This window comes from Pan paniscus, chromosome 23 (genome assembly GCF_029289425.2).
Source record: "Pan paniscus chromosome 23, NHGRI_mPanPan1-v2.0_pri, whole genome shotgun sequence".
Classification (NCBI taxonomy): Eukaryota; Metazoa; Chordata; class Mammalia; order Primates; family Hominidae; genus Pan; species Pan paniscus.
This window is the reverse complement of record NC_085927.1, coordinates 48,843,481-48,854,911: the sequence shown is the minus strand read 5'-3', so window position 1 is coordinate 48,854,911 and position 11,431 is coordinate 48,843,481. Positions and strand designations below refer to the sequence as shown.

Below are 11,431 nucleotides of genomic sequence, written 5' to 3'. Positions count from 1 at the left end.
CCCGGCCCCAACTTTGCCTTTTAAAATGCTTGAATTACAGGCATGAGCCACTGTGCCCTGCCATGGTAATGCTTTTTAGGGGTGTATTAGTTGGGGTTCAGCCGATAAACAGAACCACTAAGATGTATATATTTTGTTTATGAATTTTAAAAAATCTGAATCTGACCTTATCCAGTTGCAGGGGCTGGTTAAGCAACCCCCATAAAGTGTTGTCTTCACTGCCTGTGATGTTGGAGCTTGAAGTCTGTGGCGGGGTGGTTCAAGGGGCCATCAGAAAGGGATGAGGGATGCTAGGTGTGGGAGAGCAAGAGCCAGCTGGAGCCCACAGGTCTGAGCTGTGGAGCGTACGAGGAGAGACAGAACCCATGTCATCGTTCTTGCCTCTGACTTTAATTGTGTCCTACTGGGGACCTTCCTCAAGGAGCTAAAGACACACACTTGGCTCAGGATCAGAGACACTCAGGGACCATCTAGGACTGCTCCTGGCAGCTGCAGGCCCAGGTGCTGCTTCACACCAAGGAGACGTGAGCATGCCAGAAAAGGGCTGCTGCCTCACTTCCTCCCAGCAGACTTGCCAGGGCGGTCTCTGTGGCTAGCCCTGAAATCTGACCGCTGGGAAGGGAGGGCATCCTGACTTAGTGCACACATTACAGAGCTTCCGCAAGGGGGCAGAAGAGCTGACCCCAAACCCTGAGAATTTGATTAGGATTGCATCAAATCTGTAAACTTTTTTTTTTTTTTTTGAGATGGAGTCTTGCTCTGTCACCCAGGCTGAAGTGCAGTGGCTGGATCTCTGCTCACTGCAACCTCAGGTTTAAGCAATTCTACTGCCTCAGCCTCCTGAGTAGCTAGGATTACAGGTGCACGCTACCACGCCTGGCTAATTTTTTGTATTTTTAGTAGAGACCGGGTTTCACCATGTTGGCCAGGTTGGTCTCAAACTCTTGATCTCAAGTGATCTGTCCACCTCAGCCTCCCAAAGTGCTGAGATTACAGGCATGCGCAACCGCACCTGGCCGATTTAACCTCTTAATATTAAGTCTTTCAATCCCAAAACATGGTATATCTCACCATTGATTTAGGTGATTTTAAAAACTTTCTCTTAGTTCTTAGTAGAGTTTTGTAGTTTTCTGTGTATGGGTCTTATACAACTTTTGCAAGATGATTTTTTTTTTCTTTCTTTTTTTTTTTTTTTTTTGAGATACAGTCTTGCCCTGTCACACAGGCTGGAGTGCAGTGGCTCAATCACAGCTCACTGCAATCTTGACCTACCCAGGCTCAGGTGATCCTCTTGTCTCAGCCTCCCAAGTAGTTGGGACTACAGGTGCACGCCTCCACATCCAGCTAATTTTTGTATTTTTTGTAGAGACAGGGTTTTACTATGTTGCCCAGGCTGGTCTTCAACTCTTAGGCTTAAGCGATCCACCTACCTCAGCCTCCCAAAGTGCTGGGATTACATGTGTGAGCCACTGCACCTTGCCTGCAAGATGATTTTTTTTTTTTTTTTTTTTTTTTTTTTTGAGATGGAATCTCACTGTCGCCCAGGCTGGAGTGCAGTGGCGCAATCTCAGCTCACTGCAACCTCCACCTCCCGGGTTCAAGCAACTCTCCTGCCTCAGCCTCCCAAGTAGCTGGGACTACAGGCGCACCCCACCACGCCCGGCTAATTTCCATATTTTTAGTAGAGACAGGGTTTCACCATATTGGTCTGGCTGGTCTCAAACTCCTGACCTTAGGTGATCCACCCACCTCGCCCTCCCAAAGTGCGGGATTACAGGCATCAGCCACTGTGCCCGACCATCAAGATGATTTTTAACGCTCTGTTTTCAGGGACAGATTTCTGGTGATAGATAACAAACCAATATTCTAAATGGCTCACTATGGGCCAGGTGCTCTTTATAATATATGTAGCTATAATATGAATATGAACAAACTCATTTAAGCCTCACAACCCACAATGAAGAAGTTTTATTATCATCTCCATTTTATATGACAGACTGAAGCACAGAGGTGCTAAGTAACTTGCTAAATGCCACAATCCAATAAGTGGCAGAAGCAGGATGAAACCCAGGCAGCCGGCTCCAGAGTTGCCACTCACACTGCTCCCCTGTGCTGCTTGGTAACAGTGACAAGTGTTCCTACCAGTATCCAATAGCACAGAAAATCAGGACTGATGCTCTGTCAATATCAGACTTGACTCTTTTCTTCTTTTTTGAGATGGAGTCTCGCCCTGTTGCCGAGGCTGGAGTGCAGTGGCACGATCTCGGCTCACTGCAACCTCCACCCACCAGGTTCAAGCAATTCTCATGCCTCAGCCACCGGAGTAGCTGGGATTACAGGCGCACGCCACCGCGTCTGGCTAATTTTTGTATTTTTAGTAGAGACGGGGTTTCACCACGTTGGCCAGGCTGCTCTCTGCTCTCTGCTAACTCCTGACCTCAGGTGATCTGCCCACCTCAGCCTCCCAAAGTGCTGGGGTTACAGGCATGAGCCACCATGCCCGGCCAGACTTTACTCTTACATTCAGATTCATTGAACTCGTTCTATAAAAGCAAGATCTCCCCGCTCAGTTGCTGCAGGGGAGAGGGGACATCTTCATCTTTATCTTATAGTATTTTGTATATACAAAGATGTGCACAATTTTTAGAATGAGGCTATGGAACTTTGTTCATTAGCAGGAAAGCCCAAAGCAGACTAGTAGAGCTACGTGTTACGGGATGAAAGGGAGTAAGAGTGGATAGAATTTTCCTCAAAAACAGTTTGTGGCCGGGTGCGGTGGCTCATGCCTGTAATCCCAGCACTTTGGGAGGCCGAGGCGGGTGGATCATGAGGTCAGGAGATCGAGACCATCCTGGCTAACACAGTGAAACCCCGTCTCTACTAAAAATACAAAAAATTAGCCAGGTGTGGTGGTGGGCGCCTGTAGTCCCAGCTACTTGGGAGGCTGAGGTAGGAGAATGGCGTGAACCCGGGAGGCGGAGCTTGCAGTGAGCCGAGATTGCACCACTGCACTCCAGCCTGGGCGACACAGCAAGACTTTGTCTCGAAAAAAAAAAAAAAAACAGTTTAAAACAGACCAGGCGTGGTGGTTCATGCCTGTAATCCCAACACTTTGGGAGGCCAAGGCAGGCAGATCATGAGGTTGGGAGTTCAACAGCAGCCCGGCCAACATGGTGAAACCCACCTCTACTAAAAATACAAAAATTAGCCAGGCGTAGTGGTGGTTGCCTGTAGTCCCAGCTACTCGGGAGGCTGAGGCAGGGGAATTGCTTGAACCTGGGAGGTGGAGCTTGCAGTGAGCTGAGATCACGCCACTGCACTCGACCCTGGGTGACAGAGCAAGGCTCCATCTCAAAAAAAAAAAGAAAAAGAAAAAAAAGAAAAAGAAAAAGAAAACCACCACTAACAAACAAACAAACAAAACAGTTTAAAACAACAAAGACATCAGTTTAATCTCCCCCTAGTAACCATTGAAATACTATACAGTAGCCCATTCTCATACCAGATTGGAAAAGATCAAAGAGACTGAGTAGATAAATGAACAATGTCCTGCAGAGAGAACATGGTCCTGGTGAAGCCGGGTCCCAGCGGCTCCCGGCACCCTCGCTCCCCTCGTGTCTTCCTCCACTCTGCCACAGTCATCACACCCAAAGCCAAATGCCCATCAACAACAGAACTGGCAAAGTGAGTGCCGGGTATTCACGGGTGGGATAGTGGACAGCAATAGGAATTGACCTGCAACCGTGATAAACAGAATGGGTGAACCTTGCAAACATAGGGTTGAGTGACAAGAGCCACACACAGAAGATTGTGTACTATGTGCTGGTGTTTAGAGCAAGTGCAGAAAAAGCTAAACTAACGTATTGCATTAGAAATCTGGAAAGTGGCTATCATGGAGGAAATGGAGAGAGGATGGGGCCTGCCAAGGTACAGAGGGAGAGAAGAGCCCTGGGGACAGCTGTGACCCAGGACAGGCTGGTGGCGTCCATCCGTCTCCAGGCAGGACCAGTTCTCATAGGGCTTTCCCTGGTGGTCTGAACAGTCTTCCCAGCAGGGCTAAACACTGCGTTGAGGGGGAGATAGTCAGCTTCCGTCACAGGGGCTGAGGCCATGGTGTGTGGGGCAGGTGGGGAGCCCTCCCCAGCACCTCTCGGCCTTGGCCCTGGCATCCTTTCCATGTGGACGTCCTGAGTCTTCCACGTCCTGAGTCTTGTCCTTGGTGTCCCCTACAGTCCTAGCCAAGGACTCTCCCCACCGGCTCCCAACCACCCTTCAGCCCAAAGCCTCCCCCTGACATCCCACATGACAGCTGACCAGCCCGGTGCAGGGTCCTCATTTCCTGCAATTTCTGGCTGTTGGCAGTGGAGGGGTCAGGCTTCAAGCCTTCTCGTTGACGTTGACATGCTCAGCCAGGAAGCTGTTCACTGTCTCGGCACATTAAGGACAAGGGCTCCAGGAGATGCTCCAGGTGACCTGGTACCACCAGTGCATGGCCAGTGGCTTTAGAATGTTAGTGGAGAAGGAGAAACAAGTTTCCAGACAGTCAGATTCCTCAAGGCAGAAGAGGAGGGAAGGGGAGGGGTGGTGGTTTGGATGACTGTGCAAGCCAGATGGGGGGTCCTCAAGCTCAGCCATTCCAGTGTGCTGCTCTCTCCTGAGAGGGAGGGAGGGAGGGAGGGAGGGAAGGAGGCAGGGAGGGAGGGAAGAAGGGAGGAAGAAAGGAAGGAAGGGAGGGAGGGAGGGAGAGAGGGAGGGAGGGAAGGAGGGAAGGAGGGAAGGAAGGGTCAAGGAAGGGAGGGAGGTGTTGTGGGAAGTCAGGGACCCCAAATGGAGGGACCAGCTGAAGCCATGACAGAAGAACATGGATTGTGAAGATTTTATGGACATTTATTAGTTCCCCAAATTAATACTTTTGTAATTTCTTATGCCTGTCTTTACTGCAATCTCTAAACATAAATTGTAAAGATTTCATGGACACTTATCACTTCCCCAATCAATACCCTTGTGATTTCCTATGCCTGTCTTTACTTTAATCTATTAATCCTGTCAGCCGAGGAGGATGTATGTTGCCTCAGGACTGTGTGATAATTGCATTAACTGCACAAATTGTACAGCATGTGTGTTTGAGCAATATGAAATGTGGGCACCCTGAAAAAAGAACAGGATAACAGCAATTGTTCAGGGAATAAGAGAGATAACCTTAAACTCTGACCACCAGTGAGCTGGGCAGAACAGAGCCATATTTCTCTTCTTTCAAAAGCAAATGGGAGAAATATCGCTGAATTCTTTTTCTCAGCAAGGAACATCCCTGAGAAAGAGAATGCGCACCTAGGGGTAGGTCTCTGAACTGGCCCCCCCAGGGCGTACCTGTCTCTTATGGTCGAGATTACAGAGGTGAGATAGACTCCAGTCTCCCATAGCGCTCCCAGGCTTATTAGGAAGAAGAAATTCCCGCCTACTAAATTTTGGTCAGACGGGTTGCTCTCAAAACCCTGTCTCCTGATAAGATGTTATCAATGACAATGGTGCCCGAAACTTCATTAGCAATTTTAATTTTGCCTCAGTCCTGAGGTCCTGTGATCTCGCCCTGCCTCCACTTGCCTTGTGATATTCTATTACCCTGTTAAGTACTTGATGTCTGTGACCCACACCTATTCACACACTCCCTCCCCTTTTGAAAATCCCTAATAAAAACTTGCTGGTTTTTGCGGCTTGTGAGGCATCACGGATCCTACCAACATGTGATGTCTCCCCCGGAAACCCAGCTTTAAAATTTCTCTCTTTTGTACTCTGTCCCTTTATTTCTCAAGCCAGCCGACACTTAAGAAAATAGAAAAGAACCTACATGATTATCGGAGCAGGTCCCCTGATAGGGAGGGAAGGAGGGAAGGGTGAAGGAAGGAAGGAAGGGAGGGAGGGAGGTAGGGAGGGAAGGAAGGAAGGGTTAATCAAGGGAGGGAAGGAAGGAAGGAGGGAGGGAGGGAGGGAAGGCGGGAGGGAGAGAGGGAAGGCGGGAGGGAGAGAGGGAGGGAAGGAAGGAAGAGTCAATGAAGGGAGGGAGGGAAGGAAGGAAGGGTCAATGAAGGGAGGGAGGGAAGGAAAGAAGAAAGGAAGGAAGGACGGGAAGGAGGGAGGGAGAGAGGGAGGGAAGGAAGGGGTCAATGAAGGGAGGGAAGGAAGGGAGGGAGGGAGGGAGGGAAGGGGGGAGGCAAGGAAGGACAACTGGTTCAGTCATATACTAGTTCCTTCATTCCTTTAACAGTAACCCAAGAGCACCCACTCAGGGCCACGGCTCAGGCAGGAACCTGGGATGCAAGGATGGATGGCACATGGTCCTCCCTCCAGGAGATCACAGTGTAGGGAAATCAATGAGGACCCATAGTGAGCCCCTCCATCCCACGTACCCCCTCCTCTATCCACTTGTGGGCGCTGCAGCCTGGACTTCTGCATCAGCAGCTGTGTGGAGGTCTGTTACCCTGAGATCTGCAGCCAGGGCAGGGGGCTGTGCCCAGGAACAAGGTAGGTCAGAGGGAGGTGGGAGAGCCCAGGCGGGTGGGCGCAGCATGGGAGGGTGTGTTGCAGGAGGCTGTGGTGGCTGCTCTGCTCCAGTGACCAGAGGGAATGGCTCTAGCTACCTGGTGGGCTGGTGTTGGGCACACGAGGCATTGTCGGGGGGGCTATGATCGTGTGTAGGTCCCTCCGAGAGGGCCCCAGGCCCTGGGTTTCCATCTTTGTGGCTTCCATGCAACTGCGTTGTGCAATGTGTTTGGTCTGAGCCTGATGGGAGGAAGAAAGCTGGTCTTGTGGGGGGCTCCCCTTTCCCTACCAATCTGGGATTCCTGTGTCCATCCCTGGCTAACACCTGGTTGTGAAGGACACTGGTGTCCAGCAGGACAGGGTGTCACCATCTGATCACTCTACATGGTAGGATAGGCAAGTCTCCCCTCGCCCTTTGGCCAGCTGTAGGTTTTCATAGTTAAAGTTGAAGTCCAGGTCAGGCGCGGTGGCTCACACTTGTAATCCCAGCACTTTGGGAGGCTGAGGCGGGCAGATCACCTGAGGTCAGGAGTTCGAGACCAGCCTGGCCAACACGGTGAAACCCCATCTACTAAAATACAAAAATTAGCCGGGCATGGTGGTTCGTACCTGTAATCCCAGCTACTCAGGAGGCTGAGGCAGGAGAATCGCTCGAACTTGGGAGGCAGAGGTTGCAGTGAGCTGAGATGGTGCCATTGCACTCCAGCGGGGGTGACGGAGTGAGACTCTCTCAAAAAACAAAAACAAACAAACAAAAAAAAGTTGAAGTCCTTTGGAGACATCTGGCACCCAGAGGTCAGACGGGAGATGAAAGGAAGACACAGACGGGTCCCCTGCAGCCCTGGCAGGCACTTGTTCATCTCTGAGGCCCCGACCACCTGGGATGAGCCTGGAAAGCTTTTTGCTTTCTTTGCTGGTGGTCTCCAGGACCTTCTGCCCCGAATCCAGCCTAGTCCACGAGGCCACATCTCATTTTTCCTTGTGTAGGGTCAGGGATGGGGTCACTTCTCAGCCCCAGGAACGGTGCCTTCCCTCCCTCAGGCCCTCCTCTTTGTGACGACCACCCCAAATCTCCCTGTCCTTCCTTAGCCACAGACGCTCTGTCTCCAAGTCTTCTCCCACTGCCCATCCACAGGCACCTCTTTGCCTGAAGTTCTCATCCTGGACACTTCCTCCTTCAGGAGGGAGCAGAAATGGCATCGTCTGACTGGGTAACTCCGGCGAGCCCAGGGCTGGAGGTGGAGCCTTCATGGGGCGAGGCTGTTGTAGGGTAACACTGAAGGAGTTGGTTCCAAAACAGTGGCCGGGTCCTGGTTTGGGGCTGGACTCCTGCTGGCCCCTGGCTTGGCTCTGTTCTTCCCCAACTAGTGCCACAGTTTCACTGGGGATGCCCAGATGCAGAGGAGCTGCGAGATGCGTGAGGAGGCAGGTCCTCACACCCTTCCGTGGGGACAGTGAACTCCAAGAAGATTTTCATAGGCGGGTTTGGCTAAGTGCATCAAAAGCTTTGTTCAGTTCTTAGGAAATGTTCTACGACCATCTGTCCAAAATGCCTAAGCAATTATGAAACCCCACATCGCAGCTTCATGGACAATACTGGAAATTTGAAAACTACCTAACTGTGCTCCACTGGGGGTTGGTGAGACCTTGTAGATCAGGGGCTTTCCACGCATGGATTTTTTTGAGATGAAGTTTCGCTCTTGTTGCCCAGGCTGGAGTGCAATGGCGCAGTCTCGGCTCACTGCAACCTCCGCCTCTCAGGTGCAAGTCATTCTCCTGCCTCAGCCTCCCAAGTAGCTGGGATTACAGGCAGGCACCACTACGCCTGGCTATCACACGTATATTATGCAGCCTTTTGAAGCCTTTTCCTAAGATGTGGGGAAATGTTTGTAACTATACTATAAGGAAAGATGCAGGACTCCAACTTCTGGGTACAAGATAGTTTCCAGCATAGCCCTATTTATTACCTGTTGGCCACGGCTCTGGCTGGGACCATCCATTGAATACTTTACCTGCCTTAATGAGCTCCAAGCCAAGGCACAGAGAGGGTGAGTCACTCAATAGGGGGTCACACAGGTAGGAAGAGGAAGAGCCGGGAGTTGAACCCAGGAATTCTGCATCCACAGCCCATGCTTTTAACTGTTACATTCTATCATCTCTGCTATAAAAGTATTGGACAGGAAAAAAAATGGGCCAAAGAATCACAAGAACCTCCCTAGACTCACTTTCCAGATGAATGGGGAGGGGGGTGGCTAGGAGCTGTGTTGTGCCTATTTCTTAAGTTGGGGAGTACACACTTTGGTGTTCGCATATTGTCATATTTAAATCTTAAGAATTAAAAAAAATTCTATAGGCTGGGCGCAGTGGCTCATGCCTGTAATCCCCGCACTTTGGGAGGCTGAAGCAGGTGGATCACCTGAGGTCAGGAGTTTGAGACCAGCCTGGCCAACATAGTGAAACCCCGTGTCTCCTAAAAATACAAAACTTAGCCGGGTAGGGTGGCACATGCCTGTAATCCCAGCTACTCAGAAAGCTGAGGCAGGAGAATTGCTAGAACTCAGAAGGTGGAGGTTGCAGTGAGCCAAGATTGCACCATTGCACTCCAGCCTAGGCAAGAGTGAGATTCCATGTCAAAAACAAAACAAAACAAAAAAACAAAAATTCTATATTTAAAATTTAATTAATTTTTTTTTTTTTTTTTGAGTTGAGTCTTGCTCTGTCACCCAGGCTGGAGTGCAGTGGCATGATCTAGGCTCACTGCAACCTCCACCTCCTGTGTTCAAGCCTGCCTCATCCTCCTGGGATTACAGGCATGCACCACCACGCCCAGCTAATTTTTGTATTTTTAGTAGAGACGGGGTTTCACCATGTTGGCCAGGCTGGTCTCAAACTCCTGACCTCAGATGATCCACCTGCCCCTGCCTCCTAGTGCTAGGATTACAGGCGTGAGCCACTGGCCTAGGTCTATACTGTTTTTAATCATTCATTTTTTTTCTTTCAACAATTGTAAATGGATTCCTACCCAGGGGGCAAGGCTGGGCAGTCAAGGCACAGGCAGCAAGCAGTAGACTCCAACCTCAGTGCGTTTCCGGGAAGTGGAGGCAGATGGTCAAGAAATGAGAATCTACACACAGGGAAGATAAATCCAGTTTGTAACAAGGACAGTGCAGGAAATAGACATGGAGATGAGGCAGAAGGGAACTGTGTGGGCAGCTCACTTCAAGAGGCCAGGGGAGGTGACTTGGGAACTGAATCCTGAGGGAGAGAAGGGATAGCAATGGGAAGAGCCGAGGGAAGCTTTGTCCAGAGAGAGGGAATGGCAGGTGCCGTGGTCTGAGGCGAGAGAGGGCTGGGTGACCTGGACTAGAAGAGACACCAGCCAGACAGCATAGAAAACAAGTAGAGGAGCTGGGCTTGGTGGCTCACGCCTGTAATCCCAGCACTTTGGGAGGCCGAGGCAGGCGGATCACCTGAGGTCGGGAGTTCGAGACCAGCCTGACCAACATGGAGAAACCCTGTCTCTATGAAAAATACAAAATTAGTTGGCCATGGTGGCACATGCCTGTAATCCCAGCTACTCCAGAGGCCGAGGCAGGAGAATCGCTTGAACCCGGGAGGTGGAGGTTGCGGTGCGCCAATATCACACCATTGCACTCCAGCCTGGGCAACAAGAGCAAAACTTCATCTCAAAAACAAAACAAAAACAAAAAAACAAGTAGAGGGTGACAAAGCTGGCAGGGGAGAAGGGAGTCCTCTCCTTGGCCGCTGTCTCATGCAAGGGAGTCCCCGTCCGGGGACAGGTGCTCTGGGGCACCTAGAGGAGGTTTCTTTTTGTGAAGTCTCTGTCACTGTGTGTGGGTGCGTGTGTGTATGTGTTTTGTGCATGTGTTGTGTGTGTATGTGTTGTGCGTGTTGTGTGTATGTGCGTCTTGTGTGTGTGTGTGTGTTGTGTGTGTCTAGGCCAGGGAAACAGTGAGTCGTTTCTGCCCAGGAGCAGCTGCATGTGAGGCCCGTTCTTGGTCTTATACGCGGCTTCTGAGGACTTTCCAGAAATCGTGAGGTGGGAGCCACCTGCTGTAATCAGGCACATGAATAACACATCCCAGAGTCGGGAACCAATGCAGAACGCCCGGGACAGACACCAAGCTGAAGCCACAGCCCTGACACCTGCCGCCCTAGCCCTGGGCTCCATCTCTGCCTCTGGAGCTTCCTGTCCCCGGGACTCAGCTCCCCTCCCCTCTGTGGCTGGGCTCTGCCTCCTGGGCTGCTCCTCTCCCCAGCCCTCTCTCTGGGCCCAGCCTGGACATCTGCCCCCTCCCTGGGCTCCTTCCCCCGACTGGGCCTGTCCTGGGTCTCAGCCATGGCCTCCCCTGGGCTCCCTCTCTAGGGGGGTGGAATCAGGAAGGGGTGGACACAGGGCGGCTCCCGAGGGCCCCTGACTGCACGTGTGTGGTTCCTTTCCAACAGGGAGACTGGCTGCTGGCTGTCCTCTTACTGCTGGGCCTGTCCCTTCCAATCAGCGCCCGGGGCTCTGTGAGTGAGGGTGGGCGGGGCTCTGTGAGTGAGGGTGGGCGGGGCTCTGTGAGTGAGGGTGGGGTCTGCATTTAGGTTCCTCTCCTGTGTGGTTTAGCTGAGTTTTCTGGATCCAGAGGGATGTTGTGTGACCTTTCCCCGCTACAGGTCCTCTACACAAGGAAAGACATCTCCACATTTGCTAGTGTTTGTGGAAACAATTATGGAAGATTCTTAATGTTTTATTAGTCTAAATATGGAGCCAATTAATCATTTCATTAATACATTGAAAACTATTCTGGGAATACTGAGCATAATCTTACTATTGTACACTTGGAACATAAGAGAAATTTTCAATTAAAATTAATTCACTCTGATTTTT

At 50.9% G+C, this 11,431-nt stretch overlaps 1 long non-coding RNA gene across 1 annotated transcript in view; it reads left to right on the top strand.

Moving 5' to 3' along the window:
* The first annotated feature begins 5,726 nt into the window (after positions 1-5,726).
* LOC130541153 (uncharacterized) overlaps positions 5,727-11,431 on the top strand; it is a 36,983-nt gene continuing 31,278 nt past the window's right edge. Inside the window, exons 1-3 of the long non-coding RNA XR_010111798.1 lie at positions 5,727-5,861; positions 6,263-6,519; positions 11,005-11,070. This is a non-coding gene — a long non-coding RNA (uncharacterized LOC130541153). The remainder of the gene's footprint in view (positions 5,862-6,262; positions 6,520-11,004; positions 11,071-11,431) is intronic.